This window comes from Leptidea sinapis, chromosome 33 (genome assembly GCF_905404315.1).
Source record: "Leptidea sinapis chromosome 33, ilLepSina1.1, whole genome shotgun sequence".
Taxonomy (NCBI): Eukaryota; Metazoa; Arthropoda; class Insecta; order Lepidoptera; family Pieridae; genus Leptidea; species Leptidea sinapis.
The window spans coordinates 3,824,737-3,849,985 of record NC_066297.1 but is presented as its reverse complement, the minus strand read 5'-3'; the positions used below and the strand labels follow the sequence as shown (position 1 = coordinate 3,849,985).

At 35.6% G+C, this 25,249-nt stretch overlaps 1 protein-coding gene across 1 annotated transcript in view; it reads left to right on the top strand.

Moving 5' to 3' along the window:
• LOC126974656 (putative fatty acyl-CoA reductase CG5065) overlaps window positions 1–17,604 on the top strand; it is a 467,988-nt gene extending 450,384 nt beyond the window's left edge. Inside the window, exon 15 of the transcript XR_007731556.1 lies at window positions 17,548–17,604. The gene's annotated coding sequence lies outside the window, so the exon portion shown is untranslated. The remainder of the gene's footprint in view (window positions 1–17,547) is intronic.
• The last annotated feature ends 7,645 nt before the right edge of the window (window positions 17,605–25,249 follow it).

The window sequence follows — 25,249 nt, the reverse complement described above, 5'->3', positions numbered from 1 at the left end:
GAATTCTAATTTAACATATATTTTTATTTGTAATAGGAGTTAACACGACTTATTGAAAATCAAAACCCATTCTACTTCTCTCTTCTTTATATATATTTATACTTTATTCTTCTTCAAATATACTAGTAGTATCTAGTATATTAGAAATGACATCAAAAAGAATTCTAAAGGAATCAATTCGTGACTTTATGCCTTAGACTTGAGAAGAACGGGGGCAAGTACCTCAGCGGTCTAATAATTTTAGAGATAATTCTTCTTTACAAATTTATTGATTTCAAGTCATTTATGTTATGTTATAGAAACCTTTACCACACAAACGTTTTTAATATTTCCTTTGAATTTCATAAAATTTTCTGGGACATATCTTACAAGGACTTTAATTTTTTTAGAATCATATACGTAGGCCAACGAAAGACTTACTTGCTCTACTTAAACTGAGTGTAGGCATAACAAGTTTTCATTTGTTCCTCGTGATAGCTAACGTCGCTAATGTGCCTTTAATTAATTACACTATCGAGAATATTGACTGTATTCTTTCTCCTAGATGTTCTTTCAAATTTACTCCAAAGTTCACCCTCAATAAGGGGGGTTAAATTTTATTTATTTAGGACGGCTGGACCGGGCGAGGGGCGCGGGGGGCTCCGGTGGTGATGACGAGCGCAATATCACTGACAATATATCACTATTAGTGTGCACAAAATGTACTCACAATGTCCACTATGTAATTAATCTTATTCTGAGATGCGTTTAGCAATTCGGGTTTCCAAGTAGGGTTTAATGTTTATGTGAGCAAAACGTTAACTATAAACAGAGTCCGAGCGAGAAACGGACGGCGGTGATCACTTACACATGAGGTGACACTTACGCTCCTTTGCCCTCCTCTTACATTTTTTTTCCAAATACATTAAGATATCGTAAACTGACTTGGCTCTGTAGAGACATTTAATATATTAAATAAACTAAGCTAATATCTTTCATTCTTTTGTAAGCGTTTCCCACATTAGCACATGTTGATGGATCAATTCATCATCATTTCAGGTGGAAGACGTCCACTGCTGTTGAAAGGCCTCCCCCAAATGTCGATCGGTTCCACACTGCCCTAATCCAACACATTCCGGCGATTCTGACCAAATCGTCGGTCCATCTTGTGGGGGGCCTTCCAACACTACGTCTTCCTGTACGAGGTCGCCATTCGGGGACTTTACTGCCCCAACGGGCATCTGTCCATCGAGCTATGTGCCCTGCCTACTGCCACTTTATTCTCGCAACCATCCGGGCTAAGTCGGGAACTGTGGTTCTCCTACGCATCTCCTCATTTCTGATTCGATCTCGGATCGGGTCAATCAACAGATGAAAAATAAGAAATGAAGTTATTAATATATTATTATGTTCATTTGCTGACAACATTGATATCATAAAAGTAATCTAACTAGTTATTGATTTGAATACACAAGTACGAGAGAGATAATAATTATTTATGCAACTGTTGTGTAATAAGGGGTATTAAAACATGAATGTGGGTTTGTGGGTTGATAATAGTATCACATGAGTGTTTTAATACCTAATTACCAACAGTTGCATACCAGACTTTATCTACACCCAGAATACGAATCCTTTAAAAGATTCTGAAACAGTTAGCTTACTGTTAACATCAAAACAGCCAGTCCTAGTAGTAACCTAATATCATCCATAACTGATTATATACAAATAAACTCGAGAATTATTTATTTTTGTAATAATTTTCATTTTGTATAGTGCAATCATTAAAATTCACTTGAATATTATGTTCTTTTGCAGCGTTTAAAATATCCGGCAGTGTGCTGTCAAAACTTGAATCGCTCATTTTTTCAAGAAAAATGGCGGGGCTCGAATAAACTACTTTTTTTTTACGGCGCGACACGTTCTGGTAGTGTGGATCGCGCGTAAACGAAAATGTTCTTTTTTTGAAATTCATACAGATACCACGCATCGAGCAATAAGAATGTGGCTGTTTGTTGAAACCCTTTGCGCACGAAGGGATCGAAAAAAAAAACCAAGGAGTGTTGTTATGAAATTCAGTACAACATTACAACACTGGATGAAGTATGGGTTATTACGACATTGGGTGTTTAATGTTGGTAATAAGCTAACTGTTTCAGAATCTTTAATAGAGGATTTAAAGCATGGGTATAGATATTATAATATAGCACCATTCTCTTACGATAGATAAGTATATAACTAAAGTACATAATAAGTTGATACTACAATGCGATGCATTCTAAAAGTGAGCAGCTGTACGAGTTGGCATAACTTCACACAATCCCCAACTATTACACAATCGATGTTTGTTTCATACGATTTTATAAAACTATTATTAAATGTTAGTCAAGATGTTAATATCTTTATATTTTGCTCTCAATGATTATTTAGGACCTAATTATAGTAAAATTCAGCTATTTTTTGTGGAAAAGGAGAACAAACAAGCATAGGGGTCATCTGATAATAAATACTTCTGCTGATAAAAAACTAATTTAGTATCGCAACCCACTTGCGAAGGTCGAGAGTAACTCTCCCCTATCGTCCTCAACTACGAAATGAAATTAGAAGCCGATATTAATAACGTGAGGTTATATTGTGATACATTTGTGGCACTCAATTATATATTTATATATGAATAGATTTATTTGTATATTGTTATAATTTTGAATGATATGAAAAATTTATTGAAGTAGGCGTTACTTTGCGGAACTCCATAATTATATAAATGATTTGAGTTTTCTTTAGTGTTAATTCCGCCAATAATTGTCTTTAAACAATTCGGCTGCACTGCAGTCTCGTGCCAGATTTTGGCGAGTCAACACGTCCCAAGGATGCCTCGTGTAGAGGCGAAACACGTGTCGAATTGTTTAAAGACTATTAGCACTAAAGAAAACTCAAATCATTTGAATGATATGTAAAATGTAAGGACTGCTTGATTATAACGTTGTGTAACGCATAGTAAAGCTGGCTATCGATTATTTTTTGTGTTGGAAGAAATCCTGTTGACTGTAGGTTCAGTTCATCCATAAATTTTACATGTTGTGTTGCACTTAACTTTTTTTTTATGAAAATAAGGAAAGAGACGAGCAGGACGCTCAGCTGATGGTAATTGATACTCCTGCCCATTTAAATGCAGTGCCGCTTAGGATTATTGAAAAACCCAAAAATTATGAGCGGCACTACAATTACGCTCGTCACCTTGAGACATAAGATGTTAAGTTTTTTTTTGCCACGTAATTTCACTAGCTACGGCGCCCTTCAGACCAATATACAGTAGTGTTTAAACTGTTTCACGGCAGAAACAGGCGCCGTTGTGGTACCCATACTCTAGCCAGCATCCTGTGCAAAGGAGCCTCCCACTGGTAAATTATCAATTATTATTATTATTAAAATTAGTAAACAGTTTCATTAACGAATCTTATTTTTATAACAATATTAGTGTATATCTGTTAGTTTTCAATAAACTTATTATTCTCGACGTAACAGGAAAGCTTATGAATTTCTTGAAGCGACTTGAAAACAAATATTGTTATATTCGATGAGAATATATTGAACTTTATAAAACTTATGTGTTCCTTCACATCACTTAAGTAGCGCTTTTCAGCAACTTTAATACTTTTGTTGCAGAAAAAATATTGTGTTCCGTCATGCACAGAAGAAGTGAGATACTCATAACGATGGAACGGGATTGTTAAAGAGATTAAAATTATTTAGGCATTAAAAATAACCTTAATTTTTTTTATGGAAAAGGAGAACGCGTCGCGAGAAGCTTACCTGTGTTAAGTGATCACCGCCGCCCACATTCTGTTGCAGCACCAGAGGAATCACAGGAGCGTTGCTGGCCTTTAAGGAAGGTATCCGCGCTTTTAATGAAGGTAGCCATATCGTATAACCCCGAAAAGACTGCACAAGGAAACTCATTCCACAGCGTTGTAGTACGTGGAAGAAAGCTCCTTGAGAACCGCACTATGGAGGACCGCCACACATCTAGATGGTGGGGATGATATCCTAATTTGTGGCGTGTCGTGCGAAAGTGATGGTTAAATAACGATTAAATATTATAAATAAGTAGATTCTAATAAAAATAAAGTGTGCGTGTAGGTACTTATGTATGCACGCAAGAAGTTATACTTCCTTGGCCTAATAAAGCAAAAATACTTAAAATTATTTATTCCTCGTGCTATTCTACGTTTGTAGAAAGAAGAATATTGTAAAAATCTTGCAACGGTGGCTTTGACAGTTAATTATTAAATAATGAATACGGCTGTACGGGCTTGAAGCCTTTGCCTATCCTAATAATGGATGAAGTAACCAAAAAACAATAACGAATGACACAAACGTCAGTAAGTTTTAGGAACCAACTTCACCCTGTTACTTTTGTATTACAGTGATGTGCGCGCATCTTAAAATTTCACTCTCATCAATTTTTCATAACGCGCCTAAAGAGGTATAACTTCAATAATTTAAAATTACTTAACAAAAACCCTTATTCAGGTGTGTCAGTCACGAACAAACTAAGTATGGAATAACAAACATCGTGCAGTGTTTCGTGCAATGTGTAAGCGTTATTGTGTTTCGGTCTGAAGGGCGCCATAGCAAGTGAAATTACTGGGCAAACGAGACTTAACATCTTATGTCTTTAGGAAGGAAGCGTAATTGTAGTGCCGCTCAGAATTTTAGGGTGTTTCAAGAATCCTAAACGGCACTGCATTGAAATGGGCAGGGTGTATCAATTATCATCAGCTGAACGTCCTGCTCGTCTCGTCCCTTATTGTCATTAAAAATATAGGTATACCACGAGCTGGAGGTTCATAATGCTCTCAGTGATTGTTTAGAACGGGGAGGTTGTTGCAGCATTCCTGTAGTCAGCCAGACATCAACATTTCTGAGGATCAGTAGTCGCTTCCCCCATCATACTTTAGAGAAGGGAAATAGCTTTCAGTTACAGTTTTTAAAGAGCTTTCTCCCTACAAAGCTATGGAATTATCTTCCTTCTGCGGTGTTTCCGATACGACACACCTTTAAAAGAAGCGCGTACACTTACCTAAAAGGCCGGCAATACTCCTCTGGTGTTGAAAGAGAATGTGGGTCTGATCTCTTAACACCATAACTTAAAAAAAAGAAGACCCGAAACTAGTCTTGCTGAATAAAACACCAGCTTGTGGAGGCAGCTATGTCAGCGGATATTCAATACTGCATTCCATATCCATAGATAGCACAATCTACAGATAAGAATATTTAATATTCTTATCTGAAGATTAAGCCACGTGGACATCAAAATTAAAATTTAATAAATAAGGTTTTCGGAGAACGCGGAAATTAAACGAGGATTATTATAATCTTGATTAAATATGAGATATTACTGTGTTTACTTTGACTTTAGGAGAATTGTTTTAAAATCGCTTATTGTTTTTAAGTTTAGTTTTTTTTTAATGAAAAAAAGACGTGTGGCACTCGGGGACTGCCGCGGTAAAGGTATTGCATAGCATTTTTTATCAACTTATGCAATTATATTTATTTATTTATTTTATTTATGCAGTATTTTTTTGATAAAATTAATTTTAAAAAAAGCAAACGGGAAGTGAGTAAAATTTAACTTGCAAAATATGATTACAGACAGACAACGGGACAGGTGAAACTAAATAAAAATGCTTGGCATAATAATAAAAATTAAAAAAACGTGATAAAAGAAATAAAGAAATTTAAAAAAAAATCAAGATATACCCCAGGCTCGAACCTGGGATCTTCTGCACAAAAAGCATACGTGATAACCGCTGTTCCACGGCAACTGTAATGACCGTGCCGAAATATCTATATACATCTAGTACGTAAGTGTTAGGTTATTTTCGTTACGGAATTTTTCGATTCGGTCTACGCTCAAGGCCGGCGATAAAAGCTATGCAATAGCTTAATAAGGGACGAGATGAGCAGGACGTTCAGCTGATGGTAATTGATACGTCCTGCCCATTACAGTACATTACAATTCTGAGCAGCACTACAATTGCGCTCGTCACCTTGAGACATAAGATGTTAAGTCTCATTTGCACAGTAATTTCACTAGCTACGGCGCCCTTCAGACCGAAACACAATAATGCTTACACATTACTGCTTCACGACAGAAATAGGCGCCGTTGTGGTACCCTTAATCTAGCCGGCATCCTGTGCAAAGCAGCCTCCCACTGGTAAAAAGGTTCTTTTAGATTTCTCAAAATCGCAATTTCATAGTATAAGTTACTAAAGTAAAAAATATATGAAAATTTAAAATAAAAAAATCTAAGTGTGTGATTAAAATGTCACTTACAAAACTGGTAAGGTTTACTACGACTTAACGAGTTGATCTGTTTCAATACGAACATAAGTCTATATCAGAGTGATACTTGTGAGGGTCGTGAGGACCCTCGGGGGGCCTAGTGAGTACCTGAGAGTGAGGTTGGAGTGCTGAGGGTCGCTGTGTCGAGTCGAGTGGAGGGTAATGTTACGACTTGTGGGAGAGTGATTTGTTAATTCAGAACGTAACTTTCGTAGGTGTTACAAACGATCGATTACGACATTATGATCTAAACAATTTAATTGTTTTAAAGTGATAACCCACACTTCTGGGATTAATTACACAGATAAAATTTTAAAACAAAATTTATGAACGATGCGGGACTCGAACCCGCGACCTCTCGCGTTGGGTGCGAGCGCTCTCCCAACTGCAAATATTGGGGTTGAGCTACAGGTTATCAACTGTCAAGTAGATCCTGTAGATGCCGATGATGTAGAGAGTTGAACAAGGCGTACAAGATTTATCACGAACGGTTGGCTCACTTGAAAAAGCGCTCGCGCCGCTCTAAGGAAATCTGCTTTCCGAATGAGTTGTATGAAAAAAATGACATATTTCAAATGTAATGTGATTGAACTATGAAATAAAATATTAATGATTTGATTTAGATATGTATGACTATAGTCTATGAGATGGGAAGTCGGAATCAAGAAAATAACGGAGCAAGTATGGACTCGTACAGCAAAAGAATGGACAGAATGGAAATCTTTGGAGGAGGTCTTTGTCGAAAGACAAGCTGTACCAAAGTAACGACCGTTTGCCGATATTTAATTAAAGGCACTTTTTACTTTAATTCATTAGTATTATGTAGAATAAGTACAGCAATAAAGGCTTTTTATTTTATTTTATAATTTATATACATATACTAGCTGACCCAGCAAAGGTTGTATTGCCATATAAAGTAATGAAAAATATTGAATATTTAAAATTTTTGGGGCATAAAAAATAGATGACCACCGATTCTCAGACCTACCAAGTATATCGCACATAAAATTTATCGTACTACAATATTCATTATATTCGATTGCTATATTGCAACTCTATTGCGTATCTGCGGATGGAATAGAATAATATTAAAATCGCCATACAAAAATAGGTGTTGATCGTAGATGGGTGAAAATTTGAAGTTGTATGTATTTTTTAATGCTGAATCAAAATAAAAAATAAAAATAATAAGGGGTGGTTGACACTTATCGGAGGAGTTTGGTAACACACACCGGGACACGAGAATTTTATATATAAGATATGATACGACATTGAATCACCTTCTGAATCCAAAAACAAGACTAGGCAGAGGATCTCAGACACCACGTGGCTCTGTAAAGTTCAGAGGAACATAAAACGACAAAACTTAAGCCGTGTTTGTTGGTGAACGAAACTTGCGAGTTTACCAACTTAACTTGCGGAGTGCGGTTCACGAGTGCATTGTATAAGTTAAGTGAAGTGCTTGTTACCTGCCGGCTTCTTCACTGCTTAAGTTAAATTACTTCAATTAAGTTTAATTGAATAATGGATAAGAACTTTCTAATTTATTAATAATTCCTCAAGGTGGTCCAGTGCTCTGTGAACGGCTGCATCACTTGGCGTTGCGTAGACATGTCGCTTCATTGTGTGTCTTCTGCCGCATTTATCACGGGGAGTGTTCCGTAGAGCTGTTTAACCTGATTCCTGCCGCCGAATTCCACCTTCGCACGTAACACCACAAGTTAGGATATCATCCCAACCATCTGTAGTGTGGCGGTCCTCCACAGTGCGGTTTTCAAAGAACTTTCTTCCTCATACTACAAAGCTGTGGAATGAGCTTCCTCGTGCGGTGTTTCCGGGACAATACGACATGGGTACCTTCAAAAAAGAGCGTACACCATCCTTAGAGGCCGGCAACGCTCTTCTGATTCCTCTGGTATTGCAAGAGAATGTGGGCTGCGGTGATCACTTAACACAAGGTGACAAGTACGCTCGTTTGTCCTCCTATTCCATAAAAAATTTATTGTGAAACAAATTTAAATTATTATTGGTGCTATTTTTCTCTAGACTATTTACAGAGGATTAAACTAAAACTAAACTGAATTTTCAATTGAATGTTATAGAATTCAAAGCTTATGCATTTTTTTTTGTACAAATGATTGATTATATTTTTATAATTCTAATAATTTAAATCTTCTTATCAACTGTATTTTAGAACAAGGAAACTTATATTGTTAACGAAGCTTATTTTAGCATTTTTACCAGTGGGAAGGCTCCTTTGCACAGGATACCGACTAGATTATGGGTACAGCAACTGCGCCTATTTCTGCCGTGGAGAAGTAATGTGTAAGCATTATTGTATTACAGTCAGAAGGGCGCCGTAGCTAGTAAAATTACCAGGCAAATGAGACTTAACATCTTATGTCTCAAGGTGACGAGCGCACTTGTAATGCCGTTCAGAGTTTTTGGGTTTTTCAAGAATCCTGAGCAGAACTCCAATGTAATGGGCAGGGCGTATCAATTACTATCAGCTTAAAGTCCTAATCACCTCATCCCTTATTTTCATTTAAAAAAAAGCAGCATTAAAATGGTTTTTGAATCTGAAATTGAAATTTACATACATTATATAAAATCTAATACATAAAATTCTCATGTCGCGGTATTTGTTACCAAACTCCTCCGAACCGGCTTAACCAAGAATTTTGTTTGTATATCGAGTAGGTCTGAGAATCGGCCAACATCTATTTTTCATACACCTAAATGATAAGGGTCACTATGTATTACTAGGTATTTATTATGATTCAGCATTGCAGAATACATACAACTTCAAATCCTCGCCCTTCTACGATCTACAACTATATTTTTATCGCGATTTTTATATTATTCTGTTCCATCCACTAATCCGCTATAGGGTTACAAGATGGTTATTGAATACAATAATTGTAGTACGATATATTTCGTAGGTCTGAGAATCGGTTGCATCTATTTTTTATACCCCAATTTTTTTTTAATTATTTCATATCCAATACAACGTTTGCTGGGTCAGCTAGTATAACATAAAATGCTGAAACTGTAAGCATACATTTAAAAGAGTGGGGATAAGTTTTTTTCCACTTCTTTGACATTCATAAGTGTCATTTCGACCTAAGTGAATAAATGATTATTCATTCTTTCGATAGCTTATGATTTAAAATTCTACTATATGAGTGCACTCACCAAGACGATCTACAAGCACTGCTATGTCGCATATGCTACACCGGATCGTAGACCTGCTACGACTTGGAGGCTACGCAGTGAAAATAAGTAGTGCCAGAGTGTTTTCGACGAACTGCTACATATTCTAGTCTTCATAATTATTTCTAGTATTGTAATAATGAATATCACTTTTTAGAGCAAATAGATGATGATTTTTGTGAACGTATATTAAATTTTCATAAATGACTAAAATGATAAAATGATAAACTGACAATGAACAGTCATAATATTTATTTCTTTGAGCGTCTTTAACATAGCACGAACAGCTCTCTTTTGCAGAGCAAACACTATATCAATGTCAGCAGCATGACCCCACAGCAAAATACCATACGTCATGATGCTGTAAAAATAACTGAAGTACACTAATCTAGAGGTAGCAACATTCGTGTACTCTCTAATCTTTCTAACGGTGTATGCCGCTTAGCTGAGTCTATCTGCTAGTTGGGCAATATGTGGCCTTCACTGGAGCTTTTATATACCATGATACCCAAGAAGACCGAAGTGTCCACAAGTTCCAATGCTAATCCATGCGTTTCAATGCTATATAGAGTATGAAGAAAAAAATCATTAAATAGGAAAAACTTTTAGGCCGTCGAGGGCGTCCCCAGAACACTATCAAAATTTTATAAAAATCTAATCAGTGGTTTCGGATCGCATAGGGAATAAATTTACAAACATTGATGCTTTATTTATACAATACATTATTACTTATTGAACTCGATAAAAGCAGTCTTTTTCTAGTAGATAAGATATAAGCAATGTTCAATGAAGCAACTCCTGTCCTCCTGTTTTTCAATGTCATCAAAAGAAAGTTGCACAATCCATCCCATTTATGACAAGAGAAAGAGTTAGTGGTGACGGTTGCCAAAATACGCCAAAATATTATTATATACTATTTTTACTTTATTTTTGCTTTTATAGTCTTAAACGATGATTATTTCGTAGAAATGAATATTCCAATTTTTTGGACGCGTTTTGGTCTTTGACACTGAGATACTATTTAGTACACAAGTATCGAATATAAAGATATCGCCAACCTTGAAGATCCTGGTCAGAAAACTGAGACAGACTTATATATACTGAGACAGATAAATTATTGAAGTATGATAAGTTTGCAAAGTTTCAAAATAATTTACCAGTGGGAGGCTCCCTAGTACAGGATGACGTCTAGATTATGGGTACCACAACGGCCGGCGCCTATTTTTGTCGTGAAGCAGTAATGTGTAAAAATTAGTGTAAACACTAGCGAGTGAAATTACTGTTCAAATGAGACTTAAGATCTTTTGTCTCAAGGTGGCGAGCGCAATTATAGAGTATACCGAGTTAGTAAAAGTATTTAAGAAAATGTTGATAATGACATTGGTAGCTGTAGTTTCAACATGTAGAGATGTTTATTAATTCGTGATTTAATATTTATGTTGATGAAAATACAAGTTTTGTTAGGTGATTTATAATTATTCCAATAATTTTCATTAACAAAAAAAATATTTCTGGTTTACTTTTCTATTAAAACGTGTTTATCTTTCTTAGTTTTTAAAATATTTCTTATTCAATATGTTATGTTTTTAAAGTGATAACCCTCACTTCTAGGATTAATACACAAATAAACCCACGGCCTCCGGCGTTCCGTGCCGGTGCTCTAACCAACTGAGCTAACCGTTCGAAACCCGCATCGTTCATAAAATTTTGATTTTCAACTTTTATTTGTATATTTCCTATTTTTAAAATTAATTCTTTGCTAATTATTTTGATGTCATTCCTATCACCACGGCTTCGAGAACAAATGGCTCGCTGAGAGAGAAGTAAGTGGACAATAAATATAAAACAATATTATTTTTTGTACACCTTTAATCATAACTTAACCTTTACTATGTGATGTACGTATATACTACTTAATACATTCATAAAGTACTCCCAGGGTGACCCAGGAGAAAGGTAATCTAAAGTTGAGTGATAAGTTACAGCAGAGACATTTTTATTAAAACTTTTAAATGTATTTAGGGATAACGACTTCATTATTAAAGTCTTTATTGCCCCTCAGGACTATTGTTTGTTTTATGGAGTCTACTGAATGTATGAGTTGGAACACACCACGATGGCAAGGCTCCAATACTTAATATTATTATTTTTTCTGATTATTTTTACTAAATTATCTCTAAATATTTTAATAATTATTGTAATTGTATATTTTATGGTCTTTTAGGTATGGCTTTACGTTCGTCAAATTAAATGTAGCAGTTATTATTGAGTTGTGTCCGGTTATAATATTATAAAACGAAACCACTACAGTATTTGCATGTCTGTCACGACGAAACATGTGCCTACTCTTAAATTTGGTAACAACTTTACTTCTGAATTTTTCTAGCAATTAAAGAACTTTGACTTTGACTAACTTATACGACTATGAATGCCTGGCCAACTGAAGTTTCGCTTTCGATTAAATTTATTTTCGTAAAATATCGGTCGATTCCTCCACAGTGCGGTTTTCAAGGAGCTTTCTTCCTCGTGTAGTACGAAGCTGTAGTAAGCTGTGGAATGAGCTTCCTTGTGCGGTGTTTCCGAGGCGATACGACATGGGTTGATTATAGTAGTTATTTTAGAAACGCAGTAATTTTATTCAACTGAACACAAAATACTAAAAGTTCTTTATTGATTTTTTTCTAGTTTTCCGTTTTTTTAAACAACCCCCGTAGTAAGGTAAACTAAACGAAAAATAAATATTGTATTCTTATAATTAATCATTCAAATCATTTCTGAGTTTCAGAGAGACTATATATAAATTGCAATTTTATTACAGAAATTATGATTGTTCCACGGTACAAGCCACACAAAATAATTGTGCTCCACTCAGAGAGTGACGTCACCTTGCACGGTTTGAGAGTCTTGACTTAAATTCTGTTAAGGGTGTTTATTTGTCTTAGCAAGATGTTTGTTTGTAGGTTAGATATTTCGTATTTCTTGCTAAATATAAAGAAGATAACTATCGGTGGAGCCTAGGTCTAGAGACGGTGTTCTTTGGAAGTCAATTGGGCAGACTTATCGACAGCGTCCTTCTGGTGAGGGATGAAGGGGAAATAAAATATAATATTCAGTTTACCAAGAAGGCCTGATCGAAAAATTCCCTCAGATTCAACTGTGGGACCTATTTCATAATATATCTGGAGTAGATTGTGATGGGCGCTCAAGCAGGATGTTAAAATCCTGCCCGGGACACGTGATAAAGTGGGGGTGTCGAAGAAGAGAAATATTTGTAGTTGGATCTTTGTCGATGTTCTAGTCTTTGAAACGCAACAACTTTATATGTGTATAAATTAACATGTATGTTTAAAAAATATTTTATTATTCAATTTAATTTGATTTAAGCTAGCAAACCCGTGTGTTGTGTTGAAAGTTCTATATATTTTTTTTGTTTGTCCTCTTTTTTGACTTCTCACATGATATAAATATTAGTGGAAACTTGCGTAATGCCAAGAAATATGACCTCCTTCAACTAATCATGCAAGGAAAAGTGGCAGGCAGGAGGAGGCCTGGCCGCAGAAGGATATCGTGGCTTAAAAACTTGCGCCAATGGTTTGGGAAGAGCACAAGATCTTTAGTTAGAGCAGCTGTGTCGAAAGTTGAAATTGCCCTAATGATTGCCAATCTTCGCAAGGAGACGGCACGTTAAGAAGAAGAAGGAAACTTTATTGGTGTGTTTACAATATTTTAAGTATTTTTGTAAGTGTTTTTAAATACTGTTTGTTTCCCAAATATAAATAAAGGTATGTAAGATATTACAACATATGTGCAATGTCATAAACAAATTAGAGTTAAATATGTCATATTCTGGGTGGTACATATGATGCTTGTAGACGGGGGCGTGCATTCATATAGGCAATTAGGCAGTGCCTACCTTGTTATGAACGTAAATAAAAATAGCAAATTGAGTTTAATTTAGTTTCGTTCTTTTACAACCAAACTTCTTTTTAACACCCACTCATATTTTTTTTTCAATCTATACATATAAAAGAGATTTCCACGTATATAGTCACTCATCACGATATCTCTGGAACCATTAGAGCTAAAGACTTGAATTTTGGTAGGAAGATCTTTTCACCGAGTAGAGGTCAGCTAAGAACGGATTTTACGAAATTCCAAGTTTTTTTTATTATGAACAGAACAACGTCTGTCGGGTCACCTAGTATTATATATACTAAATACCTACAATAAGCAATCTTTTCATATTCCAAAGCTCACCTACAACTAGTTAGATCCACAATGGCTACATTCCTAGATGACCAATGCACGCCTCTGCTTGTAAAATCATTTTATGAAGGGTTAACACTTCATTAATTTATCGAATGTTGTTTTACAATCAGCACAAAAGAGGCATTGTCGATCTTGAGCGGCTAGAAAACGAATAAAATTACAATGAATACACTGTCATAATACAATAATGACTATTATATTGACGATTCCAAGTGGGGGAAGCAAATTCAAGTGCACTTCATACAAAGGCAGTGAAAATGGATGATACAATAGCAGCTGGATGTGCGAAAAATTAACAAGTTTGTTAACGAAGCATTTCCTGAAATCATAAAATAATGTTATCAATATGATCCAACGAACGTAGCTGTTTATGTCACAGACGCAAAATTGTATGACCTTCTGCTGTTTTGAATCGGTTTAAAATTACATTTATACTGTAATTTTTTTTTTATGGAATAGGAGGACAAAAAAGCGTACGGGTTACCTGGTGTTAGGTGATATCCGCCGCCTAAATTCTCATGCATCACCAGAGGAATGAGCGAGGAAGGTGTACACACTTTTTTTGAAGGTACCCATGTCGTATCGTCCGGGAAACACCGAACAAGGAAGCTCATTCCACAGCTTTGTAGTACGTGGAAGAAAGCTCCTTGAAAACCACACTGTGTAGGACTGCCATACATCAAGATGGTGGGGATGATATCCCAATTTGTCGCGTGTCATGCGAAGGCGGATTCGGCAGCAGGAATCAGGTAAAACAGCTGTTCGGAACACTCTTCGTGATAAATGCGGTAGAAGACACACACTGTACTCGTTGCAGGTTTCACAGCTGACATAATGATCAACTCAGAACTCTCCATGTTCTATCTACCATAGCAAAATGTTATAAGATGTTTCTAAGATAACTAAACTCTATAGGAATGAATGTTATGTTGTAGTAAATCTAATTTAAAATGTTATGGAACTAGATATATTAAAGTATAATAAAATCGCCACTGTCAAGAAAATAATAGTCATTGTTGGTTACAGCGACTGCAACCTGCAAGAGGCAAATCTTGAGTTTTGTTTACTTTAATAAATTTGTGAGCCATGACTCATTTTAATGTGGAAAGTTTGATGAAGTAGTCCTGGGATTGTTACATTGTGTTCCAGACGTGAGGTTTTCCCATTTTCTTTATTATTACTTATTTAACACTTTATTATAAAACATTGTTGTTGAAAATGAAAGATGTATTCCTGTAGTGAATAAAATCGTCATTCATTCATTAATTTATTGATATTTAAACCATCGAATATCAAAGAAAATTACTTCACAGGTAAACCCCGTTATAATGGTTCTGTTAACTTATTTTAGTTAAATTTCTCGGCTTAAACTTAGTATACCGTTGCACGAATTATGAGGTACAAAATATTGTAGTTGATAGAGCTTTAGTCCACGATTATAATGGTGCCACTTTTATTACAAGGTAATGCAACGTTTTCAAGAAAATAACGAATAAAAGTTTCACTATAATATTTTTAACCTAGTAATTCGTGCTACGGGATAATACGGTCCAATTTCTCTTATCAAATTAAATTTAATATTATGCTCAAATAAGCTGACTCAATATTTTCTAGAGATTATTTGTTTCTAGGTAACTTATATAAAATACTAACAAACAAAACAGTACATTATATCGTCGAGGATTCTGCACGAGCGGCACAAAAACTATAATCGGGTTTAGTTTCGTTTCGCTTTGATGGTGACAAACGACTGAGTTTTGTTTTTTTGTTTCCCAACACAGAACAGCACTTTCGTTTCATAGTTGAGTAACGTGTCTGTCACGTTCACTGCGGCGCTGACAGCCTATGAAAGATATCGCTCAGTCACTTTTTTTATAAAAATACGGGACTAGACGAGCAGGACGTTCAGATGATGGTAATTGATACGCCCTGCCCATTACGATGCAGTGCCGCTCATGATTCTTGAACAGCCCAAAATTCTGAGCGGTACTACAATTACGCTCGTCACATTGAGACATAAGATGTTAAGTCTCATTTGCCCAGTAATTTCACTACTACAGCTACGGCACCCTTCAGACCGAAACACAGTAATGTTTATACATTACTGCATCACGGCAGAAATAGGCGCCGTTGTGGTACCCATAATCTAGCCGGCATCCTGTGCAAAGGAGCCTCCCACTGGTAAACTAAGTAAGACTTGTATGGTCCTTCCAGGGAGGATAAGATAAGGAGGAGAAGATAACTTGCAAAAACTCGTTGGGAACTCATTGAGAGGTATTATTGATGGAAACGTGTTATCTTATTCACGATACAATAAGATAATAAGTTAAACGATAGTACAATGAAAAGTTAAGAGTAAGATGCGCCACAGAAACCTGTTTAGGTTTATGCGTGGTGCAAATATATCACTTCGCTCACAACGACTGTACTTAAAAAGTTTTATATCATTATAATTTTTTTTATACACAAGATAGTATACTGTTAAATAACAAAACGTTATAATATCTATATACAGAGATGAAGCCACATCCTGAGAGTTGAACAAATCAAACAGAATTTTATAACAAGGCGGTACTCGAACGGTTAGCTCAGTTTGTTAGAGCACCGGCACGGAACGCCGGGCTTCGTGGGTTCGAATCCCGCATCGTTCATAAAATATTGTTTTTAAAATTTTATTTCTGTATTAATCCTAGAAGTGAGGGTTATCACTTTAAAAACATAACATATTGTTTATATCTATATAGATTGTGTGAAGGATAACATATAGGCGAAGCATAATCCATAGGGGAGATATTATATCGGCTACATGGGATAGCAGGACTCCGTCAAACCATCACGCAATATTGCCTATATTTCATTTCATTCACAGGAAGACGTAGAGTTGTTGTAGACTAGTAGTAGTTGTTTACACCTAACACCTAGCAGGTGAATATGAATGGATCTGGAATCTGGATGTGTGGCGGTCCTCCACAGTGCGGTTTTCTTTCTTCCACGTACTACAATCAGCCATGCAATGACAGGGAACGATTTCGTTCCCAATTCTATATTGGCATACAAATTAACAAAATATCATGAGGATATGAAATGTCGAGTGGTTTTTTATATAAATGTTCTAATATCCAGCAGCAGAATACTGGAGCTTTTTAAGTTAATATCATTAAATTCTAAAAGCTTGTATCTATTAAAAATTCTATCTGTAAGAGTATCAATCCTTCGTTATCCCATAATTTGAGAGTTTAGAGCAAGAATACAATATACACTATGATATTGGCGGCATTTACGTTTTCGTTTTGGTTCAGTGTTGATAATAGTTATCCGTTCCAGGCTGTTTCCGTTTTTGTCAAAGAAAATTTAATGTTTTTTAAATCACTTCATAGATTTTTTTAGCCTAACTTCAATAGTTTCTGTAGCGCATGCAAATAAATATATTTTATGTTTTAGTTGGAATCACAATTTTTTATTGGTGAAAGCTATTATGAATTTATTCATAACAAAATACAAAAATGCAAAAGATTCCCCTTTGCAATATAAGTGTGGTTGTTTATGATCATAAAACGTATTCGTATATGTCGCAGTCTGCAGAACAGGTGCACCAGAAGGCCAGAAGCAACATATCCACTTGGAACTCTTGTAATTGATACGCAATGCCCATTAAAATGCAGTGCCGCCCAGCATTCTTGAAAAACCCAAAAATTCCGAGCGGCACTACAATTGCGTTCGTCGCCTTGAGACATAAGGTTAAGTCTCATTTGCCCAGTAATTTCACTAGCTACGGCGCCCTTCAGACCGAAACAGTAATGCTTACTGCTTCACGGCAGAAATAGGCGCCGTTGTGGTACCCATAATCTAGCCGCCATCCTATGCAAAGGAGCCTCCCACTGGTAAAACAACAATTTCATTTATTAAACTGATCACTGAGAGAATTATTCTCAAAGCAATTTAGATTAGTTGATTCGATACTGCCAATAGCATGATAACGGCAATATTAATTCAATAACTGGCTTCTATTTGTTCAATACAGAGTTAGAAGCCAGAATATATTTGTTTGGTGTGATAATACGCTGTTTGTTATTTACCAAATAGTTTTTCAGTAAGTTTATTGGTTAATATACTATAAAGCAAATTAGGTTTGGAGGACCACTGTATAACATGACTATTTACAGATATGGCCGAGGCACACTGACCACTATAATATACCACTGGACTGGCGGCTGTCAAAGCGCTTTTGTCAATATTCGCCATTTTGGCGCTGTTGGCCATGTAGTGAGAGTCTGCGGTACTAAAACTAGTGATGACAACAAAAATCGATAGGTGGTAGGAAACTTGAAGTATAAATAACAAGGAAATACGTTCCTTTGCACCCATTTGTATTATATCTACGTCAAAATGAGTTCTCTGGACGCTCGCGAGTGGCGCTTCAAATAGGCACAAACAGTTTGCTGTCAGACATATGGAACAGCCTGTCCCGATACAGGTCAGTGCCGATGAGTCCAAGAGTAGGTATGAAAAAACTACGTTATACCGGGAGTGAGTGTAGCCATAGAGTAGTCAATGATATTTTATTAGCATATAATAATAAACATTCACCAGCTAGTTGTGAATATCCCGTGTACTGGTTTAGCGCTAATAACCTATTGTTAAATAGCAAGAAAACTAAATACATTAAATTTACCGTACCAAATGTCAAAAATGTAAATGCAAATGTTTTGTTAACCTACGTCCTAAAGAATCATTGAGAGCAAAATTCAAAGAAATTAACATCTTGACTGTTGCTTCTCAATATATTCTTGATAATGTAATGTATGTTCATAGGCACATAAGTGAATTTGCCAGAAACTGTCATAACCATAATGTTAACACCAGGAACAGACATAAACTTATGATGCCTACTACTCGGCTAAGTCGAGTTAGTAAGTTTTTGTGGGGCGATGTATATGCTTTTACAACAAGATCCCAGAAAATGTTCAAAACAAAAGTATAACGTTATTCAAAAAAATTGTTAAAAAATGTTTGTGTGGTAAAGGTTACTATAACATAAATGACTTTCTTAATGATACCACACATTGGGAATGGAGTGACCGCCCTCAGGCAATTAAATAATAAGTTCAATTGTACAATATTACTTTGTAAACATATTTATTCGATGAAAAAAAAAAAGCCCGCTGAGTTTGTTGCGCCCATTCTTCTCAGGTCTGAGGCATTCATTTTGGAATGGGTGGTAGTTTTTTGACTTTCAATAAGTGATGTCACATCCTATTTTGAATAAAAATATTTGAATTTGAATAAAATCACAAATCGGAACAGAACGCATGCAGAGCTCGGTAATGAAGTACGAGGTGAGTTTATAATTGTATTCTCTCAGGGGATCCCTGTGATGTAGGTTTGGGGCGGCACGTGTCCATCCAGGCTGAGTTCTCGCAAGTGGCAGCTCACTGTGAGCAATTGAGTTAATACAGTGTTTTATGTCGTGGATGTTACACGGTGCGGGACGAGTTGTTGACTTTGTTGGTAATTAATATGATTTAATAAAATATAATATTAAAATAATAACAATCTCAATTACTGACTATTGTATGTTCACGAACGAAATGCTTCATCAAATATATGACAACCAGCAGCTGGGAAGCAACATTCTTGTGCGTGTGAGACAATCCATCTGTATTTAAATAAAATACTTTTTAAACGATTCAAATGCGTGTAATGAAGACTGTCCCAAGAAATTGCCAAAATAGCGCAAAGTTGAAACCATTTCTTGACGGTTTATGTAAAGCTTATATTTTTACATAAAATAATTATATATCTACAGTATATGAGAAGAAAATTCAATTTTTATTACATTTCTATTTTTTATAGACAGTGCGAAAAATTCACCAAAATACCGATAACTTTTACAGTTAAAGCCATGATAATGAACGCTATTTAACATGACATAGTTTTGTTAGTTTTGTAAAGAAAATTGTATTATGTTTGTTATACAATAAAATGCTTCTAATTACGAATTAAAACTATGGCGATCTTGTACGGGAGAGGTAACCTGGCTCCTCTCAATTTCTCAAGGCCATTGGGTTTGTCACCAGCCTGAAACAAATAATAATAAAAATGCAACTTTTACGCATAAACCTAACGTAATGCAGCTACAATTACACGCGTTTCATTAAAAAAGTAATTGTTTCACACATCAAAGAAAATACTACATTCCGTGTGATATGTACGGTAGGTATAGTGTTGTCCCGGTCGGTGAGACTGTCTCCAGATCAAAATGAGATGCAAACAGCTCGCGGACACAGACAAGTGACGTCACACCCCCGGTTTGGTGTAATGACCTCTGTGAGCCTCTTTTCACCTGCAAAGTATACACCTAGGTATGCGTAGTTCGATATAGATCGTTTACAATATTTACTACGAAGTCGTCTAATCTAACAAAAAAAAAAAAAAAACAGATTTGACTTTACTTATGTACCTTCTAATTGTTAAGACGACCAGGTACTTAGTAATTTATTCTGTTTTCTCAAGCATACTTAATAAACATAACGGGCTGAGGAATAACTTTCTTCGCATTTCATCTCAGGATTTTTATTTTATTTTATTTACTTTTCATAACAGCATCATGTTTAATCACTTTTTGGCATCGTGTACGTTCTCTTATATATCTTTTGTATCATCAAAAAGTATCAGGAAAAACTCTGATAAAAGATAAGATTTTGTAAATCGAACTTATCACAACTGTTATTAGTATCGACCACAACAATAATTGTCCGGAGCACTGTACTATGACCCAGTCGGGCACATCCTACTTACTAATTGTAATATATTCCACTCATCTATTATGTCGGCACAAAGTGAATACATTATTACTACGATACATCACTCATGGCTCTAACATAATATTATAATATCGCATTGTAATTGCTACGGTTATAATAATTATTGAACTTATTTCACATTTTTGTAAAGCAGTCAGGGAAAATATAAACAGTATTCCATCACAAATCATTGTATTACAGATTTTATACTTATAGCTTTTAACTTTTAAATATATAGTCTCTTAATTATTTAACAACACTTTAAAACTGCAGAATAATAAATTTAATCCAGCCAGATTGGTACCACACCAGGTTCTTTTACTGCCGTGTGAAGTGCGTCGTACCTAGTAATACTTAGTAATTACTGGGCTAAAGACTAAACAACTTATTAGGATTGCTTCCTTTTTTTATGGAAATGGAGGACAAATGAGCGTACGAGTCACCTGGTGTAAACACCAGGCGGTGATCACTAAAGTGATTCTCTTGCAACACAAGAGGAATCACAGGAGCGTTGCCGGCCTTTAAGGAAGATGTACCGCTTTTTTTGAAGGTACCCATGTCGTATCGTCCCGGAAACATCGACGTGTCGTGCGAAGATGGAATTCGGCGGCAGGAATCAGATGAAACAGCTATTCGGAACACTCCCCGTGATAATTGCGGTAGAAGACACAATGAAACTACGTCTCTACGCAACACCAAGTGATCTTGCCGTTCACAGAGCACTGGGTTCCCGATAATTCAAGCTGCTCTGCGTTGCACGCGGTCAAATGGATCGAGCTGATACTGGGGTGCGTAAGATCAGCCTATGTTGCCAGACCTGCGCTTAGTAGAGGGCTAGAATGAGGGCCGGCTATAGGCCGGAGTACTGCTTTCGGTGGCGTCGTGTGCCGGGTCGTCTCCTTCCCTCAAATATATGTGAATGGAACAATGATTGGTACATGCGTCAACTCGTGAACGGGTGCTGCTTGTGGTGCCAGTTCGACCTGATATAGTTAATAAATCATTGGCTTCGTTGGATGATTAATGATAATTACTAATTATGACAGTAACCATGACCATCATGTTCAAGAAGCATCCTTAAACAAACAATTATTTCAAGCTCTAAAATTGCATCCAATATACGATAATGTATTTATGTATAGTTTATTCTTTATTACTTTTTATTAAATATTTGATATTTATAACGCTTTTAACTTTGAACAAAATTCATATATTGGATGCATCACCTTATAAAATAATTTGTTATGTGTGATGCAGCCATTGTAAAATACTACTCTATTGATTGAAAAGAGTGACCGTTGACTTTCTTGTATGTTCTTCTCACGAGCTCAATTTTTGTTGGACATATGGTAGATTAACGCGCTTAGTTTAAGCCTAATTGAAGAAAGTTTATTTGACTTTGACTTTGACTATGTGACAATTTTGGAATTATTCAGAATCCTGAGTGGTATTGCATAGTAATAAATAGGTCGTAACGCTAACCATCACATGAACGACTTACTCTTACCGTTCTAAAAATCTCAAATAATTAAAAAAATGTAAGTTTGGTTTCTTCGCTTTTACACCGGAGCTATTGAACAAATTTTGATGAAATTTAGTACAGCGATAGATTAGACATTTTATTTTACGTCGAAAAAATCCATAATTCCCCGGGGATTTGTGAAAAACTGAAATTGGCGTCGGTGAGATATAACTATTCTAAAAGAAGATTTAGTTTTGGTATAGTAATCTTCCTTGAAGTAAGACTCTTATAGTATGTTGGCAACGGGAGCGAAAACGGGAACCGGAACTGGAATAATACATGAGATAATCTTCAATTACAAACTTTCTTATAATTTTTAAGAACCCTGTGTCTACCCGGACGAAATCGCGGGCATCAGCTAGCATAAACATAAAAATAACTGTAACCTTAGCCCAATAAATCTGTGAGAGCCGCTTAAAAAAGATTAATATAATTACAAACTGCACTATACACAGCACTGATTGCTTCGCAAATGTTTTTCAGTAATAAATAACAAGCAATTTGTAAAGTAAGTCACGTCACCCGAGTGTGTATCACTGCGATGTCACTCTCTGAGCGCAACAGCCTTTTCATTATTGAAGTGCACCTCCACTTTAATTTGTACCAAATTGTGAGGTTTCAACATTGTTGCATGTTTTACATAACAATCTACGATACTTCCATATTACTATATGTAGTTTTTTTGTTTGTGAAAATAAGGGACGAGACGAGCAGGACGTTCAGCTGATGGTAATTGATACGCCCTGTCCATTACATCGCAGTGCCGCTCAGGATTCTTGAAAAACCCAAAACTCTGAGCGGCGATACAATACCGCTCGTTACCTGGAGACATGAGATGTTAAGTTTAATTAGCCCAGTAATTTCACTAGCTACAGCGCCCTTCAGACCGTAAGCAGTAATGCTTACACATTACTGCTTTAAGGCAGAAATAGGCGCCGTTGTGGTACCCACAATCTAGCCGGCATCCTGTGCAAAGGAGCCTTCCACTGGCTGTTGTGTTTGAATCATTAATATTTAGTGAAATAAAACTTTTTAAATGATCAATTATTATGTTGTACTACAAAGGTAGGCTAAATGGCATAGACAGTTATCAAATAGCGGTTATATCCTATTTTATTGGAACAGCTCCTTACGGCAGGCTTGGAGGGGATAGGGATCAAACTGAAAAAATGTGATAGTAAAACCGTAAGAAAAAATCCGTGGAAAAAAGTGCGTGGAAAAGTGCGTGGAATAAAACCGTTAAATGAGACGTGCGCAGGCGCGACAGTCGCATACACAAGCGAGTAGTGTATAATACCTAATTGAGCACGATTTTTTTTGTAATTTGTGTCGATTCTACATTAGCCGAAGGAACTTCGTTCCTACCTGGTGTCCCACGACACCACATCATTTTTACTAGCTGACCCGACAGACGTTGCTCTGTAAATAATAAAAAAATACATTATTTTCAATTTGTCAATAATGTTTCATAACATCAAGAATTATTTCGTACGATAAGCTCCCTGTTGCTATTATGCAATGGTTTCACAGCAGATCTGTCAAAAACAGTGTGCGTTAATAAATTCTACACAAAATAATTTCCATACAAAACAAGTATTGGAAATAGAAATAATGGGTCTCAAATCGAAATAAAAACTATCTCTCAATTTGGACCAAACTGCACCCCATGAAGTTATCCCCATTAAAATCCTTTAATTAGTTTCGGATTTCACTGGAAACAAACGTCAGGACACTGGATCTATATATATTAAGATATTCATGTAACTCGTCATCATATTATATACATGTAACTCGAGAAGTCAGAAAAATATTTTTATATTTTTATCTATATTGTATAATAATTGCAATTTGACATTTTATTAGTCATATTGTGTTGTTTGTCAAATGTGGATACATCTAAGTTTAATTTGTGACGCTTACAAAGTAAAGTATGAAATGAGGTAAAAGTCTACGTTACTTCAAAAGGAAGGATAGAAAGTAGCACTGTCCAGCATGCGATAGATGTTAATGTTCTCAATCAGTACACTCACTCTCTAGAGTGCTAAAAACATGAGAGATAACCAGTACTTGAGTGCTGGATATGATGATGGTAACCAAAGTCTGATGATGGAGCTGGAAAGCCATAGGAATTCAGTATTTAAGGTATTAAAAAATGTTTGTATGGTGAAGGCTACTATAACATAAATTACTTTCTTAAAGTAACCACAGACTGGGAATGAAGCGACGAGGCTCTTTAATTATAAATATTTAGTGTACGATATTACATTGTAATCCATATTTTCATAAAAAAAGCCCGCTGAGTTTTTTGGGCCAGTTCTTCTCAGGTGTATCCATATTCATAATTCATTCATAAATTTTTGAATGGCTGGCAAGTTTTTACTTTCAATAAGTGATATTATATATCATATTTTTATTTTCGTGTGCGAAGATTATTGAATTTAGTTATATCGCTAACGTTGCACCTCAGGGTACCAGTGTGAACCGTACTGTACTGAAGCCCTTATACAATGGATCTCTGGAGGGATGGACCGTTTTTGTCCTTATATATTGTTTATTGTAATATATTATATTGTGTATTTTAATACAATCTAATTAATCTAATAACAATGATTGTTATTTTTGGAATCAATGGCACCACACGGGAAGCACCAGTAGCAGAATTATCAAAATCGGATCACCTAGTCGAAAGTTCAGAGGTAACAAACATAAAAAAAATATACCGATGAATTGAGAACCTCCTTTTTGAAGTCGGTTAGTAATAATTTATTCCTGATACGAAATATATCTATATATATAGGTAGATTTCAACCCCTATCAATAATTGTACATAAAGGATAGTGCGATAGAGTACAACTCGCATCTAACAAAGATAAGCTTTATTTTTATAATGTTTGTTAAAGAAATAATTACTGAAATTTCGCCTTTTGACTATATGTCCGGTGGTGAAGTATGCTTATTTACACAAGTAAATGTTTGCAATACACTATTTTGAATTGAACATATGAGAACACATCTCAACGTATTAAATTACAAAGTACATCTGAATCTGGCACAAGTTTATCGACACAATTAAATACAGAACAAGCAATTTGTTTCTCGATAATATGTAATCTT